The sequence below is a fragment of the Macaca nemestrina genome, chromosome 10 (assembly GCF_043159975.1).
Source record: "Macaca nemestrina isolate mMacNem1 chromosome 10, mMacNem.hap1, whole genome shotgun sequence".
NCBI classification, from domain to species: domain Eukaryota; kingdom Metazoa; phylum Chordata; class Mammalia; order Primates; family Cercopithecidae; genus Macaca; species Macaca nemestrina.
Genome location: NC_092134.1, coordinates 90,432,170 through 90,448,015, shown reverse-complemented (window position 1 = coordinate 90,448,015; position 15,846 = coordinate 90,432,170). Strand labels below are relative to the sequence as shown.

The following is a 15,846-nucleotide window of genomic DNA, read 5'->3' as shown; positions in this document are numbered from 1 at the left end:
AGGATCATACTTTTAGGTCTTAGCATATGACAGAATAAGTTCTCTGAATAAATTTACCAATGGAAAAAATATGCTGGATAAAATATCTTTTAAAATGTTTTACGTTAAATGCTTTGCTGAATTAGCAGGCAGAGAAAACTTCAGACACCAAAAATAAAGTAAAAGCAGACCCATGTAAGATAATTAAATACCAAAGATTGCTCTTGCCCTAAGGGTTTCAGCTGAGCTCAGGAAATCTTAAGCTTCTACATTGCTAGCTGGAAAGGTAAAAGGACTAAAGTGATAAGGATGATGACCCTTTCAGGGTTTGGATTCTAACTGGCAGCCTCCACATAAAACTGGGGCCCAAAAGAACAATATACTCAGTATCAGAAATAAACCAACTGTCCATAAGATATAGTGAGGAAAATTACAATTTTAGACTTAAATACTGTCAAGAGGATAATAAAAATTCTCCTTTAGAATTCATAGCCAGAAGGCAGCCTTCAAATGAGTTTATGACCTAAATTAATACTACCTGTGTGGTCTGTGAAAGCTCAGAATTAAAATTTACTTTAGAGTCATTTCAGTTTGGTTTAAAGCCAAGTTGCTGAAGCAAAAGTGAATTATATTTAGAGGAAACAAAATTTCTAATGTTTAAGAAGTGCTACAAAAATGAACAGTTTACACCCCAAAATGACAAAACACACAAGGAAATAAGTCACCGAGAGTGACAGACAATAGAAAAGAGCAAAGGGTATCTGACTCTCAAATATTAAATATAGAAATTATGAGACACAAATGTATGTAATATGCTGAAAAATCAAGGGAAAAGTTTGCAAATATGAGCAATAACAAAGGCTCTAAAATTAAAAGGTCAACAAAATATGGAAGTAAGTTATTATACAGAATTTTCAGTCATTTATAGAGATAATTTTGCTGAGATTATTTCTTTACTGATTGAGTAAGCAGACTATTTGTCCAAACTGAAGAGTGTGACATTTCTTATATGAACACATAGTTCCTTTGTAGAAATAGTTAATGATTTGGGCACTTTTGCAAATACTCACTGTAATTTTGTGTTAGACATCTGCTTGTTGGAGTTTATAAAAAATGTACCCCCTTTGTCTAGGACAGGATCCACTACAAGAAGTGTCTATCATAGCTCAATTTAATAATGATTGATTGGACACCTACTATGTTCTGGCAGTATGAATTTGTCTAGACAACAATGAAAGAAAATAAAAGGTTACTAAAAGTCCTATCTCAAATATCTAAATTTTAAAAAATTGCTGTATTGGCACCTAAATTACCTTAAAAATTGCCTATAGTGGCCAGGTGCGGTGGCTCACACCTGTAATCTCAGCACTTTGGGAGGCCAAGGAGGGTGGATCACCTGAGGTCAAGAGTTCGAGACCAGCCTGACCAACATGGAGAAACCTCATCTCTATTAAAGATACAAAATTAGCCAGGCGTGGTGGCACATGCCTGTAATCCCAGCTACTCAGGAGGCTGAGGCAGGAGAGTTGCTTGAACCCAGGAGGTTGCAGTGAGCAGAGATTACACCATTGCACTCCAGCCTGGGCAACAAGAGCAAAACTTTCCAAAAAAATTTGCCTATAGTTTCTACATTGTTCATAGGCATAGATCATATATAACATCTAATATTAGAATATACAATATTGATAAAGTTTCAATGGTTATGAAGATAGTTATATTTGTATCTTGTCAATAAAAATATTCAATAGTTTTGTTAGATTATTATACTACAGTTTTCCAAAGGTTTATTATTTTTAGTTAAGAATGCTAAAATCTGCTAAAAGGTACATATCAGATTGAAACATACAATTTTATCCAAAGCTCAGTATGTGATTCCTAAAACATTCTTAAAAAGAGAGCTTTATGTTAACCTCTTTCTCCCTAAACTGATAAGCATTTTTTAATGGTTGTTTGAGTAGTACATATTGTATATGTTCATATTTAATATAATTAGAGATATCCAAAGCATTAATATATACCAACTTGTATTCAAAGAATTCTTAAAATTTACAATACTCAACTAGGTAGAAGCAATAATTGGATATGGCAAGTAGAATGGCAACGAAATAAATATATCCGAGAATTTTATAGATGAATGGGATATTAGAAATCAGAGTTAACATTTTTTCTCATCTAAATAATAACCCAAGTCGGAATCTCTAGGCATGTAGCCTTAGGAAACTACTTTTGTTTTGTTGTTATTGTTAGCGTTTTGCTTGGTTGGATCTTTAATTTCCTCAGAAGTTTCTGATAAATTTCCAGGTTACAATTATTGACTTATTTTACAGAAAGAAATAAAGGCTGAGAGAAGAGGAGAGAGGCAAGGCAAATTCAGAGTTACTGAGCACCTACATTGAACTAACCGCGGTCAGTCTTACAGTTCTCTTTACATACCATTTATCAACCATGTGACATAAATTCTTTTTGCCTTTGCTTTCTTTTTCACTTTCTTTATTCTTTTGAAAATGACACTAAATTTGTAATATAATGCATGCTGTTTTTAAGATTTTAATCTTTCAAAATAATGTAATTAGAATAGTATTGATTATCTTGCATTCCCCACCCTGAATAAACACTTAACATTTCAACAAACCACCTTTTGGCCATCTATTCATGTATATAGTCACATATAGATAAATTTATAGAATTATTTTTTCGTCAGATCAAACCATAAATGCAATTCTCTAACATAAAATTTTTAGTCAAAAATGTGTTAGACATGTCAAAAATCGATTATTGAATTGAATATATGTGCCATGTATGACTATGCCAGTCCAGCTGAATGGAAATGTCAAATTTTTTTATTTTATTTTATTTTATTTTATTTTATTTTGTTTTGTTTTTGAGATGGAGTCTCACTCTGTCACCCAGGCTGGAGTGTAGTGGTGCTATCTCCGCTCACTGCAAGCTCCGCCTCCCGGGTTCACACTATTCTCCTGCCTCAGCCTCCCAAGTAGCTGGGACTACAGACACCCACCACCACGCCCAGCTAATTTTTTTCTGTTGTTGTTGTTGTTGTTTGTATTTTTAGTAGAGTCAGGGTTTAAACTCTTTTAAGTCTAAAAAAAATATATATAATTACCACCCTTTGTGCATACTCTATAATGAAAGGTCAAGGGTCAACCTTCATCTTAAGATCTAGAGATCTGACATATTTTTGACTGAAAAAATTATGTTAGAGAACTGCATTTATGGTTTGATCTGATGCAAAAATAATTCATAAATTTATCTATACGTGACTATATACATGAATAGATGGCCAAAAGGTGGTTTGTTGAAATTTCTATTGCCCAAATTATGGGAAGTTCAATGCCTCTGCAAAGGTTTCTATGTATTGATAGGAAGTACTTATTTTCATCATTAGAGTGGGTTGAGTCCCTGTTCCCAGTGACTTGGTTTAATGATCATGTTCATCATTCTGTTTGTATCGTCTCGCTTTTGTTTGGTCAGAACTCAAGTCTTCCTGAATATCCTCCCCCAAACTCCTCCATATGAAAGACATTTGTGTAAGACTGAAGATGCGGGGAGATGATGGGAATTGTATTACAGCAAGGCAAACAAGTCTACTTTTTATATTATGTGTCCATTTTGCTAGAAAATTCTTGGTCATTTCTTAAATTCTGGTTCCAGCTTTCTATCATGCTCCTCTTTCATTTCTTCTGTGCCTGCCCTCTCATCCCCAAATTACTGCTTGATTCCCAGTATGTGACAGATGGCTTTCCCCTTGTGACTGTGGTCTTCCTTCTCTCCCACCCCACCAACTCGAATGGGTTATTATGATATTCTCTATCCAATTGTTCTCTTTCTTAAAGGATAGAAGATTACTTTCAAACTTAGTATGATTATGTCCTTTGGATTAATAAATTTTCACACTGATATCCATTTTTTTAGCCCTTGTATGCTTAACTTCTTAGGGAGTTAATTTTTTAAAGTCAGATTGCTGTATAAATGGAAACTCAAATTTTATATTTGGCCATATGTTATCAAACTACTATTCTGAAAATTTGAACTAATATTTATATTTTTTACAGTTCTTTTTCAGATGAGCTTTGAAGTACTCTCTATTGGGAAGAACAACTTCCTCCCCTAAGCCATAAAGCCAGTGACCCACAGTGACCTACCAGATTGAACATTCAAGATCAAGTTTTTCTCTTGCCATTGCATCTATAAACACCGTTGATAGACATACCCATCTTAAATGTTTGTAAGGATTAACTGCAACATTATACAAAAGTAGGAAGTCCTCAGTAAATACTAAATCTAATGCTAGATTAAAAATTATACATTTTCAATATCACTGCTACAATTTTTGTGTCTGCACAAGGGTATTCTTATTTCTCTACTTTGGTCTTGTAACACTTTAGCATTCTCATACCACTTATCACATTGGAACAAAACAAATTTAGACACACAGATAAAATATATCACATATCCTATGAACTTGTTATGACCTTTTCCTGAAATCTGAACATTTCCTTAAAACCTTGAAAACTGAAGAAATTATTCCAGTCATCTACTCATTGGTTCTGTACCAGTTCTGTGCAAAATTATCCTTCCTTCCTGCTTTTAGAAAATTAATGAAAACAGCATCACTTAGTGGAAAGATCCCAGTCTTTATAAAGTACACAAGGTTCAAATTGTAAGTCTTCTACTAATTAGTTGTATAATCATGTGAAAATAACTTAAACTCTCAGTTTCAGATTCAGTTTCTCCATTTACAAAATAAGGTAACAGTATTTATCTCCAAGTTTTTTTGTGACATTTAAATTGAACAGGCCAGACAATAATCTGTCAGAACAGATGTGAATACCCTTGACATTCAATACATAACAATTTCCTCTTTTACCTTAGTTTTTATGTTTACTATTAACAGTGCTTTTAAAAATTTTTTAATTTAGCAATGATTAAGTCCATGAAATGTGGAATAAAAATATTTCTGGGAGACAATATGATAGAATGATAGGGTAGAAATATTGTATATTTGTAGTCAAATATGCCTAGATTTGATTATTGACTCTGCCATTTCTTAGCCCTGTGACTTCGGATAAATTATTTAATCCCTTAGATGTCTGTTTCTGGTGTAGCCAATAATACCTTCCTCCTAAGTTTGTTGTCAGAATTTAATTTCAAAATGGCTTGGAGAAAGTTGTGCATAGTCGCCTGCTTACTCCCAGTATTAGCACCCCTACCTACCTGGATGATGTAGGTTTCCCCTCTGTTGTGTTTAAAATGGTTGCCAATTAAACCCTAGAAATAGAAAATTCATCTAGTCTATTAAAATATCAAGTCTGTAAAATATTTACTTCTAATCTTCATTTGATTACATACTTATCTCAGGAACAGAAAACTGAAATCCCACAAAGGGTTTATTTTAAAGTAAAGACATTCATGCACAATTACAGAAAAATCAATGAAGGAGAAACTACATAGTGACATTAACTTTTTATTTCAGGGCCCCGTCCTCTAACATATTTATCAAGATACTGTGTAATCCTTTATATATCTACTTGAAATACTGATGGAGTCAAAACAACTGATTAGGAACCTGATTAAACACAGGGAAAAAGAGAGTATGAAATATATGAACAGCAAGTTGGTGGTATGAAAATGTTTCTCATTCGTTTACTTGTTGAAGTAAAGCAAAATTTTTCCAGCAGTGCCACATACAGATGCCTGTTCATTTAGGGGTCATATTCTTATGGGACCAACAGAATTTTGCTTTTTGTTTTTGTAATAGGAGGTATAACCTATTAAATGAGTAACACTAAAAATGATTATTATATAGAGAGCATTCATTCATTGTTGAGCTGTTTTAAGAGGGTGTGTGTGTGTTGGTGTGTGTATGTGTTTGTCTGTGTGTGTGTGTCAGTTTCATCTTTCTCCTGAACATCAACTATCAGATACCATCCACTGTGAGAAATAATCATGTCTTCATTCTTCCCTTATCCTTTGGGACTCTACCTTGAATCCCCAAAGAGCCTGTAAAGAGTGCCTGCTGTCTGGATGAATGGCGAGCAGGTGTGCAAGTGTTACTCTCATGGGCACTTTATCCTCCAGCTGAAAAGGGCTCAATCTGTTCTTGTGTCACTGGTACAAACCCATAAAATTTGAGAGTGGTGGTTCTACATGTTCATGGAAAATGATTTAAACCACGCAATTGTGTTTAAAATGACGACCATGGCCTGGATCTCAAAATTGGTGTACTTTCAGGAGGTCCTCACAAAGTTGATAGTCATTAATATCAGAGATGGGTTTATGTTGACAACTTCCTCCCTTGCAATAACAACAAATTAGGGCCTCAGTTAAAACACATAAGTGACCCTGGAAACAAGAGCATTAGAGCAGATGACAGGAAGAGCTACTATTTGTTTCCAAGCAGTAGTCAAAGAAAAACTCTGCCAGGAATTTTCAGAAATGAGAAATGTTTTGCTTAATCTCAGACCACCTACTGAAACAATGCATTTTTTAAAAATTTCCAAATTGTGGAATTAATTTATTTTTGCTTATTTTTTATTTTTCTTTTAATGAAGAATCTAGACTTCCAGAAACCAGAAAAAAAGGTGATTGAGATACGAAATTTGCCAAATATAACTTAATAGCACTGTTACTTCGAGTGGATTTATGTTTCATCAGATATACTCAGTAGGTTGTTTGACTTCAAAATGTATGTTTCTCGTTTATGATATGAGGAAGCTAATTTGAACTACATAAATCCCTCCCTCTTTTAGGAATTTTTAGTGTGAGACAAAATGGAGCTTTTGAGTAAAGCTAAATGTTACATTGAGTAGACCAGTACAGTGAGGTAGAAAATAAAAATCTGTACTAGAAAACTGGGAAACAACCCAAATATATTCTTGTCATTTCAGTCTGATGACAATAACATTTGGTAAAAAAACATTTTGAATAAAGAGTTGTGATGCTCGACAGGGTCCTAAGACAATTATAAATTCATTGAGGCCTATTTAAGCTTAAAAAACAATTTATTAAAAAGATTTGAAAGATACCCAGAATCATGTGGAAGTCTGGAGAACTAAACCCCAAATCAAACAGAAGCTGGGTAGTTAGAATCTCAGCCAAATCAAGGCACACACCTAGGCCAGGAGAACAACAAGGTTGTGGCTGCAGAGCCCTGGATGCCAGCTCACATCCCTGGAGCAGCAGATGCTGATTCTTAGACATCACCCTTGTAGCTCTGGACACTCCTGTCACCCAGTCCCTAGAAACCGAAGGCCTCTGTCACCACCACTGCTACTGAAGGAATTCTTCATGGTCTTTGCACATGAGTGTAAGAAAGCGAGTATGTAGCTCCTTTAGGCCCTATAATAGGAGACAATTAACTCCTCTCTCCCCACAAAAAGCCAACAAATTTTTATGTCAGTCCATCCTAGCATGATATTAAGATCATTCTTTTGCTTATAATTTAAATTTAAAAAATTATTCCTTTGTAACAAAATATAGTCATTGCTCATACAAATCCAAACATTCCATCACTCTCTTAACAAATGGAGCACCTCAATTTCTCATTAAGGGGTGCACTAAATTCCATCTTCAGAATTTGGGGATGATATATATTCCTCTTCAATATAGTCAATCAATATTCAGTCAAGATACTGATGCAGTATCATATTCAATATCTTACTAGCTATAAAAAATTATAAATCTAATGACCACTCTTGGATAAATTGTGAGATTATATATATATATATATATGTGTGTGTGTGTGTGTGTATATATATGTGTATATGTATATATACACCATGGACTACTACTCAGCCATAAAAAGGAGCAAAATAATGGCATTTGCAGCAACTTGGATGGAATTGGAGACCATTATTCTAAATGAAGTAGCTCAGGAATGGAAAAACAAACATCGTATGTTCTCATTCATAAATGGAACGAAGCTATGAGGATACAAAGGCATAAGAATAATACAATGGACTTCAGGAACTCAGGGGAAAGGGTGGGAGGGAGGTGAGGGATAAAAGACTACACATTGAGTACAGTGTACACTGCTCAGGTGATGGCTGTACCAGAATCTCAGAAATCACCACTAAAGAACTTATTCATGTAACCAAACACCACCTGTTCCCGAAAAACCTATTGAAATAAATAAATAAATAAATGAAAGTTAATGACCACTCTAATATATACCCTATATACAATAATGGTATAGAGAAAAAAATTGTAAAGATATGTGTATGCACACACACACTATATGTACACACACACTATACACACACTAATATGTTGTATATATAAACTTAGGTACACACACATAAAAGCACATGAGCATATAAATACATCTGCGTATGTCTAGCTACATATATAATGCATATATACATATAAATACACACACGCATATATAAGAGCATATAAGAAGTGACTACAATAATCATTTCCACAGTTTCTTGTGGGTCTTAGCTACATATTTGACTTCCCTTTTCTACTTTATATTTCAGGTTCCTTTAACCTTGACATGCATTTCAGTTGGATGAAGAGCTAACCCTCTTATATTCTTCAACTATTAGTATCAGACATAACAATAAAAGGAATTACCTCAGAAATTACCTGTGTTCCATCCATAATCCTCCCAACCCTCCTTAAATAGTAGCAATCCCAACTCCTCTTGATAATAAGGATCAATGACCCTAAACAACATCATAAATCTGGTTTTGTCTATTCATTCAATGGTGTGAAAAAAATCCCCAAATGATAAGTTGGCAGTTTTCTAAATCAATATAATCATTATTGTGTCATTTGGTGAAATATAAAACAACAGAGCCAAGAACCTTGGGAATAGAAAGCAAAAACATCTTGTGAGTGGGTGGTTTGGTATCACAGTGAGAAATTCCTTATGTCTACCTTTTCATTCTCAGATTCTTAAATTATGCCTACAGATGAAATAGTACTATTATATTGGTCCTCGGCTTAGAACATTTACCATTTCCTGAAGGACAGCATCGCAACCTTACAAGGCATTGTTTCCAGATGGTGGGCTAAATAAATCTTTTACAAAGCACTCAACCATTTTGCAAGGCCAGCTACTTATGGGAAATGGAGTCTTCATAAGAATAGTAAATTTATGGGCATTAGCTCTAGGCCTTGATTCTTTACTTGTAGAGTGAGAAGACATGTGGTGAGGGATGTGACGACAGCATATAAAGCATTCGTGAAATTTACTGATAATGATGCTGGAAGACGTACGATGGGAAAAACAAACTCATGTTTAGAATAAACACCTTCCAATGAGAACAAATTGGAATAGGTACTTCCACCCATGAAAAAATCAGTTCATTATAATAAACCAACCAACCAATTAGGTAACTAGTTGTCCTGAGATAACGGGAACTCAGGATAGGTTGTTGTTACTTGAAAACTTAAAAGTCAGTGACAGCGGTAGTTGAGTCAACCTTGGTGAAAGCAACTCTATTTTGTTGAGTTCTTGAAAACCATGTATACATGAGAATATGACCCTTTTCATCAAGTCACTCTGCTACTAAGAGACATAATAATAGATGGGCTTCTTTGCATTTTAGAGAAAATGTGTATTACATGGAGGTATAAATGAATAGCACTTTACCTTTGACCTAAAAGCTTGCCCCTTTTGATTGGGTCCAGAGCAAAAGGACCTCCATTCAGTCCAGACCACAGTGCATGCAGTTTCACCACTCATCTGCCACATTGCCTTGAACCTATCAGGCACATACTGGCAATGACTACAAAATGAGGCACAAAGGTATCTACAGAACTTGTTGACATGTGTGGGCTTTTTGGTGGGCATTCTTGTGTGATACATTCTAAGACTATTCCATGAGTTTTATTTCCCTATCTGTTTCTCAAAATTCATTCATTACAGACTTAAGATTTTTGTATGTCCTTGATTTGGACCATCATCTCTCCTTCCACTCTAAGAGAAAAATAAGTTATTTCTATTGGCTTTTAAAATGCTGGGCAAATATCATTTCTTCACTATGGACACACTTTAATGGGGCTCCAATGCATCCACAGACCATTTTAAGCTGCAGTGCCAGAATATCATGAAAATGTATTTGTAAAATAAGTGAAATTATTTTTTCTTAATTAATTAACTTTATCAGTCATCTCATCATGGAAAATGTATCAGAAACCATAGTGTTTGAATATGGGTTGGCAAAACAGCAGATATAGGAAAGCAAGAAGTGTAAGCAACTGGTTTATGCAACTGATTTGCTTCTAAAAAACAGTTTAGATCTAGTCTCATTTTTTTTTCACTTCCGCTTGTTGCTGGAGTACTGTTTGGAATGACTTTATGTAAATTAGAGAGCATCTAGTTCATATTGGGCACCTTGGATTGCATGGTCACCTAGTTTTCAATGTCTCCCAAGTTAAAGATTTTTAAAAGTAAATAGTCGCCAAAAAAATTAAGGCTGTGCTCCGAAATCATGGGACTCTCCACTCCAATTCTTCTATTGGCTCACTTTCTTTTTCTTTTTCTTTTTTTTTTTTCTTAACTTGCTCCAATGCTCACACTTGAGCACATTGACTTTTAATCTGCTAAAAACACTCTGAGAAACCTTGAAATCACTGTGTCAAGTCAGTTGCAGAACTGCATTCATTCAGCCTGAACCAACTGGAACACTTTCTCATTCTATGAACCCAATCAACACTGGCAGCCTTTCAAGCCATGGATCAAAATGTTATATTTAACACTTTGATGTAATATATCTTGACTCTAAAATGTAAAGAAATTACCAATTGCTAAGTCTCTGTCTTAGTAAGGTAAGACACAGAAACAACTTCCTGGTTTTGATGGGGATGTCCTTATACACTTCGGTGATATAGACTAACGGTTGGAAAACTGTAGCCTGCAGGTCAAATCTAGCCTGCCACCTGCTTTTTAACAGCCTGCGAGCACTACTTGAAGGACTCACTGTTAAGCTGAGAGGTGACAATGTGCTAGCAGCCCTCACTCTCAGCGCCTCCCCGGCCTCAGCATCCACTCTGGCGGCTCTTGAAGAGCCCTTCAGCCTGCCACTGCACTGTAGGGCTGGCCAAAGCCAAAGCCGGCTCCCTCTGCTTGCAGGGAGGTGTGGAGGGAGAGGCCCCAGCAGGAACCGGGGCTGCCTGGGTGCTCACAGGCCAGCCCGCGAGTTCCAGTGTCGCAGGCGTGGGCTTGGCGGGTCGCACTCAGAGCGGCCTGCTAATGCCGCAGGCCAGGGGCAGTGAGGGACTTAGCACCCAGGCCAGCAGCTGCAGAGGGTGTGCTGGTCCCGAGCAGTGCTGGCCCGCTGCACTCGAATTCTCGAGGGGCCTAGCTGCCTCCCAGGGGGACAAGGCTCGGGACCTGCAGCCAGCCATGTCCGAGCCCCCCCTCTGCCGTGGGCTCCCATGCCACCGCCTGCTCTGTGGCACCTGGTCCCATCAACCACCCAAGGACTGAGGAGTGCAGGCTCTGCTACAGACTGGCAGGCAACTCTGCCTGCAGTCCCTGCGTGGCATCCACTAGGTGAAGCCAGCTGGGCTCCTGAGTCTAGTGGGGACTTGGAGAACCTTTATGTCTAGCTAAGGGATCGTAAAGGCACCAATCAACACTCTGCATCTAGCTCAGGGTTTGTAAATACACCAGTCAGTACTCTGTGTCTAGCTCAAGGTCTGTAAATACACCAATCAGTACTCTGTATCTAGCTCACCTAGTGGGAACTTGGAGAACTTTCCTGTCTGGCAGTCTGTGTCTAGCTCAGGGATTGTAAATGCACCAATCAGCACTCTGTCAAAACGGACCAATCAGCTCTCTGTAAAATGGACCAATCAGCAGGATGTGGGTGGGGCCAAATGAGGGAATAAAAGCAGGCTGGCAGACCCAGCCAGCCGCAAGAGGTTGGGGTCCCTTTCTACACTGTGGAGGGTTTGTTCTTTTGTTCTTTACAATAAATCTTGCTGCTGCTCACTCTTCGGGTCCATAGGCCTTTATGAGTTGTAACACTCACTGCAAAGGTCTGCAGCTTCACACCTGAAGCTAGCAAGACTACGAACCCACAGGGAAGAACGAACAACTCCAGTCGCGCTGCCTTTAAAAGCTGCAGCACTCACTGCGAAGGTCTGTGGCTTCACTCCTGAAGTCAGTGAGACCACGAACCCACCAGAAGGAAGAAACTGCGGACACATCTGAACATCTGAAGGAACAAACTCTGGACTACCATCTTTAAGAGCTATAACACTCACTGGAAGGGTCCGTGGCTTCATTCTTTAAGTCAGTGAGACTAAGAACCCACCAATTCTGGACACAAAGCCATGGGTACCTATGTAATGTCTTTGATATTGACTTTTCACCTCAAAGCCTAAAATACGTACCGTCTGGCCCTGATCTATACCCCAAGAAACATCACTGGGTAAATAATCTGTATTTTCCTCCTACTCTCTGGCATATATATACGTGTATATATATAACTAAGGCATTTAGAATTTTTCTCTGAAAATCCTATCAGTATAGATAACCTATGATGATATTCTGTAGTATAGTAGAGAAAGATACTGAAGAGTAAATTATGCCACAGAGCTGGTATAACCTTGAGCAAGATGATAAAAGTATACTGCTGTCTCTGCCAAGTAAAAGGATGCTTATTTAGGAAAAAAAAAAAAGGTTGGCCATCTCAGCTGTATGTCATTTGCCAGAGATATATTGATTTTCTCAAAAATCATGACCTGATTAGCCTTTTGGTAACCCATTGTTATTCTCCTGATTAAATTTGTCTTTCGTATCATATAAACTCAAGAGTTAAAAGAGGATACTGTAGAGATTGACACACTTACATCTTTTTTTTTTTTTTTTTTTTTTTTGAGACGGAGTCCCACTCTGTTGCCCAGGCTGGAGTGCACTGGCATGATCTCAGCTGACTGTAAGCTCCACCTCCTGGGTTCACACCATTCTCCTGCCTCAGCCTCCCGAGTAGCTGGGACTATAGGCTCCCGCCACCACACCCGGCTAATTTTGTGTGTGTGTGTGTGTGTGTGTGTATCTTTAGTAGAGACGGGGTTTCACCATCTTAGCCAGGATGGTCTGGATCTCTTGACCTCATGATCTGCCCACCTCAGCCTCCCAAAGTGCTGGGATTACAGAGGTGAGCCACCATGCCCAGCTGACACCCTTGTATCTTTTCAGCTGTCTTTGATGGTAGCTTTAAGCTTCATAATTCCATCAGGGATATAATATTGGTTTTTTACTTCCTCTTTTGCTAAGGCAGAGAAGCTCAAAGGACTTCCACTTGGTCCTTCTTTTCAATGAAGTTCTTACCACACACACAGTCAAATGAGACTTACAGATACTGGAAATATCATTGCCAGACATACCTTCAAGAATTCAATGAAGAACCATAGTATTGGTTCAGAGTGAAACTGGGTATGATGGACTGTGTAGTGTATATTTTGCTCAGTTCAAAATTCTATTTAATTTTCTGAATATCCTAAATCCTAGTTTGGTGGTGACTATCTCACCCCTTTACTTCAGGAACTTTATGCATTTGAACTAAGTCAGGCATGAAAACTGGTTAAGTGTAAAACATTCTTTTTTTTTTTTTTTTTTTTAATACTTTAAGTTCTAGGGCACATGTGCACAACGTGCAGGTTTGTTACATATGTATACATGTGCCATGTTGGTGTGCTGCACCCATTAACTCGTCATTTACATTAGGACATTAGGTATATATCCTAATGCTATCCCTCCCCACTCCACCCACCCCACGACAGGCCCGGGTGTGTGGTGTTCCCCTTCCTGTGTCCAAGTGTTTTCATTGTTCAACTCCCATCTGTGAGTGAGAACATGTGGTGTTTGGTTTCTTTTCCTTGCGATAGTTCACTGAGAATGATGGTTTCCAGCTTCATCCATGTCCCTACAAAGGACGTGAACTCATCCTTTTTTATGGCTGCATAGTATTCTGTGGTGTATATGTGCCACATTTTCTTAATCCAATCCATCACTGATGGACATTTGGGTTGGTTCCAAGTCTTTGCTATTGTGAATAGTGCCTCAAAAAAAAAAAAAATACGTGTGCATATGTCTTTATAGCAGCATGATTTATAATCCTTTGGGTATATACCCAGTAACGGGATGGCTGGGTCAAATGGTATTTCTAGTTCTAGATCCTTGAGGAATTTCCACACTGCCTTCCACAGTGGTTGAACTAGTTTACAGTCCTACGAACAGTGTAAAAGTGTTCCCATTTCTCCACATCCTCTCCAACACTTGTTGTGTCCTGACTTTTTAAAGATTGCCTTTCTAACTGGTGTGAGATGGTGTCTCCTTGTGGTTTTGATTTGCATTTCTCTGATGGCCAGTGATGATGAGCATTTTTTCATGTGTCTGTTGGCTGCATAAATGTCTTATTTTGTGAAGTGTCTGTTCATATCTTTTGCCTACTTTTTGATGGGGTTGTTTGGTTTTTTTTCTTGTAAATTTGATTGAGTTCTTTGTAGATTCTGGATATTAGCCATTTGTCAGATGAGTAGATTGCAAAAATTTTCTCCCATTCTGTAGGTTGCCTGTTCACTCTGATGGTAGTTTCATTTGCTGGGCAGAAACTCTTTAGTTTAATTAGATTCCATTTGTCAATTTTGGTTTTTGTTGCCATTGCTTTTGGTGTTTTAGACAGGAAGTCCTTGCCCATGCCCATGTCCTGAATGGTATTGCCTAGGTTTTCTTCTAGGGTTTTTATGGTTTTAGGTCTAACATTTAAGTCTTTAATCCATTTTGAAGTAATTTTTGTATAAGGTGTAAGGAAGGGATCGAGTTTCAGCTTTCTACATATGGCTAGCCAGTTTTCCCAGCACCATTTGTTAAATAGGGAATCCTTTCCCCATTTCTTGTTTTTGTCAGGTTTGTCAAAGATCAGATGGCTGTAGATGTGTGGTATTATTTCTCAGGGCTCTGTTCTGTTCCATTGGTCTATATCTTTGTTTTGGTACCAGTATCATGCTGTTTTGGTTACTGTAGCCTTGTAGTAGAGTTTGAAGTCAGGTAGCGTGATGCCTCCAGCTTTGTTCATTTTGCTTAGGATTGTCTTGGCAATATGGGCTCTTTTTTGGTTTCATATGAACTTTAAAGTAGTTTTATCCAATTCAGTGAAGAAAGTCATTGGTAGCTTGATGGGGATAGCATTGAATCTGTAAATTACCTTGGGCAGTATGGCCATTTTCACGATATTGATTCTTCTTATCCACGAGCATGGAATGTTCTTCCATTTGTTTGTATCCTCTTTTATTTCGTTGAGCAGTGGTTTGTAGTTCTCCTTGAAGAGGTTCTTCACATCCCTTGTATGTTGGATTCCTAGGTATTTTATTCTCTTTGAAGCAATTGTGAATGGGAGTTCACTCATGATTTGGCTCTCTGTTACTGGTGTATAAGAATGCTTGTGATTTTTGCACATTGATTTTGTATCCTGAGAGTTTGCTGAAGTTGCTTATCAGCTGAAGGAGATTTGGGGCTGAGACGATGGGGTTTTCTAAATATACAATCATGTCATCTGCAACCAGGGACAATTTGACTTCCTCTTTTCCTAATTGAATCCCCTTTATTTCTTTCTCCTGCCTAACTGCCATGGCCAGAACTTCCAACACAGTGTTGAATAGGAGTGGTGAGAGAGGGCATCCCTGTCTTGTGCCAGTTTTCAAAGGGAATGCTTCCAGTTTTTTCCATTCAGTATGATATTGGCTTGGATTTGTCATAAATAGCTCTTATGATTTTGAGATACTTTCCATCAATACCAAATTTATTGAGAGTTTTTAACATGACGGGCTGTTGAATTTTGTCAAAGGTCTTTTCTGCATCTATTGAGATAATCATGTGGTTTTTGTCTT

The 15,846-nt window shown here is 37.5% G+C and overlaps 2 long non-coding RNA genes across 2 annotated transcripts in view; both read left to right on the top strand.

The window, feature by feature from the left end:
• The window catches only part of LOC105470111 (uncharacterized), a 43,119-nt gene extending 38,891 nt beyond the window's left edge, over positions 1-4,228 (top strand). The window contains exons 3-4 of the long non-coding RNA XR_011608565.1: positions 2,307-2,385; positions 4,050-4,228. This is a non-coding gene — a long non-coding RNA (uncharacterized lncRNA). The remainder of the gene's footprint in view (positions 1-2,306; positions 2,386-4,049) is intronic.
• Positions 4,229-11,880: 7,652 nt separating this feature from the next.
• LOC139356562 (uncharacterized) overlaps positions 11,881-15,846 on the top strand; it is a 43,562-nt gene continuing 39,596 nt past the window's right edge. The window contains exon 1 of the long non-coding RNA XR_011608564.1: positions 11,881-12,386. This is a non-coding gene — a long non-coding RNA (uncharacterized lncRNA). The remainder of the gene's footprint in view (positions 12,387-15,846) is intronic.